The sequence below is a fragment of the Ixodes scapularis genome, unplaced genomic scaffold (genome assembly GCF_016920785.2).
Source record: "Ixodes scapularis isolate PalLabHiFi unplaced genomic scaffold, ASM1692078v2 PGA_scaffold2__306_contigs__length_199485367, whole genome shotgun sequence".
In the NCBI taxonomy this organism is placed as follows: domain Eukaryota; kingdom Metazoa; phylum Arthropoda; class Arachnida; order Ixodida; family Ixodidae; genus Ixodes; species Ixodes scapularis.
The window spans coordinates 192,147,500-192,151,515 of NW_024609857.1; positions in this window are offsets into that span (position 1 = coordinate 192,147,500).

The following is a 4,016-nucleotide window of genomic DNA, read 5'->3' on the forward strand; positions in this document are numbered from 1 at the left end:
CGCCGACTGCCTCGGTATTGCATATACGAAGCCTACATATACGTGCAAAATTAGAGGCTACGGTTCTGGCCACGTGATTCCTTGCGAAATTTCCCAAGCTCATCTCACCGTCCACCAGGCCTAGTCGACTGTGAGATTCGCTTGGGTAATTTCGCTTGGAATCACTTGGCCAGAACCGCTTGGGTTCTGGCCACGCTTGGGTAACTAAATGGGCACTCCTGCATTAGAGTGCAGGAGTGCCCATTTACACCGTTCCAAGTGATGCCCAGGCAATTCCACTACTTGTTGGCCAACCATTTATGAGTCAGCCCCACATTACCGTTGTAAGACGTAAAAACGTCCTACGAATATCCGAAGACAACGAGAATGCTGACGATAAGGTCGACCGACTTAGAGGCATTAATGTTCCAAACATTCCATCCCGTCGTGTCACGTTATGGGCAAAAGAGTCAACGGTCATACCCCCGGATACATGGGCATTGTCACCTTATCAGTGGGAGGCGAACAAGACGGCGACGTTTACGTTGATGTTCAATTTCGCATGTAAGAGAGTAACCAGCATTGCTTGCCCTCCTGCATTATCCATGTAGGCGAAGATGGGACTTTGTTCTTGCCAGTCCTAAATGTTTCGGATTTCGCTATTCATGTCACGCAAGGAAAAGTGACTGCACGGTGTTCTTGGTGCCACGAGGAACCTGAAACATCTTGCTACCACATTGTATCTTCGAAATGCCTAGTACCTTTTATTTATTTATTTACTTATTCAGATACCTACAGCGCCATGGGGCATTACAGTAGGGGGGGGAGAAGTTGTAAATGAAGAACACGAATAGGCCAGAAGATGTGCACACGGGAATCCCATTAACACCTGATGAATTCAAACTAATTCTCAAGTTGATCAACGAGCATCGTGACTGTTCTGCGGATGATGTCTTTCTGTGGGGAACTACAAACAAAGCCGACATGAGAATTTACATCGCAGACGATGCGAGTCCGGTATCTTTTCGACCGTATCGTCTACTGTACAATCAGCGACTGAGAGGAAACAATGCTATCGAAGAGCTAAAAGAGGCGGGTATAGTTTGCGACTCCTCGGTCCAAGTACGCCAGTCCGTTGCTTGTTGTGAAGAAAAGACAGACGAAGAATGTTTTTGCATGGATTACAGAGCACTCAACAGAGTTACTAAGGAGGACAAATACCCGCTTCCCTTGATAGAAGACCAGTTTGACCTATTACATGGCAAGCGCTATTTTACGACTCTTGACTTGACGTCAGGGTATTATCAAATTCCGATGACCAAAGATTCACAAGGGAAGACGGCGTTTCTAACTCCCGACGGACACTACGAGCTTATAAAAATTCCGTTCGGAGTGACCAAAGCCCCGGCGGTGCTTAAAAAAAATGGTGAATGTGGTATTGTTATTCTTGAATTACGGAGTGGCTCTAACGTACACGAATAATATTTTCATCCCGTCGTGGCATTTCAAGGACGGTCTTGATCATTCGCAAAAAGTGTTCCAAGTTACTGGAGAACCAAGACTGACACTTCGCCTGAGCAATTGCGTGCTCATGGCCGAAACAACAAACTACCTGGGATTCGAAATCGGAACCACATTTGTCAGGCCAGGTGAATGTAAAGTCAAGGAAGTGACTGACTTCCCAACACCAAGAAACGTCCACGAAGTAAGGCAGTTTATTGGCCTTGCAAGCTATTTTAGGCGTTTCCTGAAGAACTTTGCAGCGCTAGCTGAACCTCTGAAAAAGCTTTTGAAGAACAATACTTCTTGGCGATGAACCAAGAAGTAAGATTATGTTTTTTTTTCTTCTTGAAAGCGTGTTTACAGGAGAGACCGATTCTGGCCCTATACAACCACGAAGTCCCAAGGGAAGTGCATACCGATACAAGCAAGAATGTTTTGGGGGGCATTATTAGTAAAATAGCGCAAAACAAAAAGGAAAGGAAGGACGAGGTAGACAGAAAGGGCGCCCTTTCTTTCTACCCCGTCCTTCCTTTCCTTGTTTAGCGCCCTTTCTGTCCACCTCGTCCTTCCTTTCCTTGTTTAGCGCCCTTTCTGTCTACCTCGTCCTTCCTTTCCTTGTTGTTTTGCGCTATTTTACTAATGATGAACGACCAACTAGCCCGCCAGCTCACCTTCTTGGGGGGCATGTTGCTGCAGTGCCAGTTAGACGAACAATTTCATCCCGTGATTTATGTGAGCTGTCAGACGCCTAAGGCGGAACAAATGCACCATTCCTACGAGCTTGAGGCCCTTGCAGTTGTTTGGACTCTTGATCGGCTTAAGGTGTACCTCTCCCGTATCGACTTCACTGTACTCACGGGCTGCAACGCCCTGCGAGGGACGTTGAGTAAGCGCGATATGTTCCCGTGAATTGCTCGCTGGTGGTTACGATTACAAGAGTTCACGTCTAGTGTTGATCATTGATCCGGTGCCTCTATGACGCACGTGGACGCTTTGAGCGGATCTAGTACTTGTCCACCTGAAGATGTCTTGTTTGTGATGGTCTACAGGTCCTGCCAACGACCGGGACTGATTTTGACTACTGGCTGGTAGCAGTACAACGTCACGACCCTGAGGTCAACAAGGTACGAGACACATTATGAAAGCCGGCAAAGTCGAAGGAAGACCAGCGTCTCCACAAACAGTGCGAGATATTTAGCGACGTTGTTTTCAGAAAAAAAGGAAACACAGAAGGCATCATGGGTAGTCCCGCAGAATGTGCGTTGCCAGATCGGTCGGCGCTGCCACGACAATCTCGGACACCTAAGATTATAAAAACACGCTGAAGAAGATGCAGGAAAAGTATTGGTTTTTCTAGAATGAAACGATATGTTCCCAGGTACATCGCATCGTGTCTAGAATGCATTCATCACAAGACTCCAGCAGGCAGAAGGCCTAAAATATTGCATTCCATTGAGAAAGTTGGCCTGCCTTTTCACACGACTCATATTGATCATCTGGGACCATTTCCACGAAGCATGCATGGAAACACTTATTTTATTGTGGCTGTGGATGCATTTACCAAGTTTGTACTGCTGAGACCCGCAAGAAACACTAGCGCAAAACCAACTGTTTCGTTCCCGAATAACATCGTTAGCCTTTTTGGCCCTCCAACAAGGGTTATTACAGACACAGGTGGAGCTTACATAAGAAGAGCGTTCCGGAGGTGTTGCCGTGCACTAAACATTGCTCATGTGCTGAACTCTACTGCGAACCCGCGAGCGAAAGGACAAATGGAGCGGTACAATAGAGTTCTTGCTACATCAATCGCCAATTTGACTACCGACGTTGAAGGCAGAGATTGGGACGAGTTGTTGGAACAAGTCCAGTGGAGACTCAACAACACTTTACAGAAGCCACTCGTGCGACGCGCTTCCGGTTGCTGTTCGCTTACGAGTCTAGCAATTTTAAGGTAGATACCCTTCAAAGATGCACTACGCGTCGAAACCAACGAAACTGAAACTGAGATAGCGATAAGACGACAGGCGGCCATACACGCCATTCGTACAGATCAGGAAAAACAGCAACTTCGATACTATTAGAAGCGGTGCAGCGCTTCGACCTTCGAGCTTGGAGACTTTGTCATGGTGGAGAGAGACTTCCAATAGGACATTCAAGGAAGCTTTTAAAAAAGCTTCAAGGTTCCTACGTACTAACGGAGAAGCTTCCAAATAATAGATATCGTATAGAAGATATTCCGGCCCGATCAGGTTACTCAGTGTTTCTACCCGTCTACGGCCCCGATTGGCAAGATAAAGCGTTACTATGCTTTTGACTTAGACAAAGAATCCAATCATGACGACTGTGAAGACAGAAGATAATTGAGTCAATTTGTTCACAGGATGGCCGAGTGTTAGCGTCCGGCTGAGCACGAGAGATCATAAAAAGACGAGGACGACGACAAGCACCCGCAAAACGTTCAACGAAACGAACGTTAAAAGCTCTGTACATATAAAATGCTTTCTATCCTTTGACGACTGCATATTCAACGATTA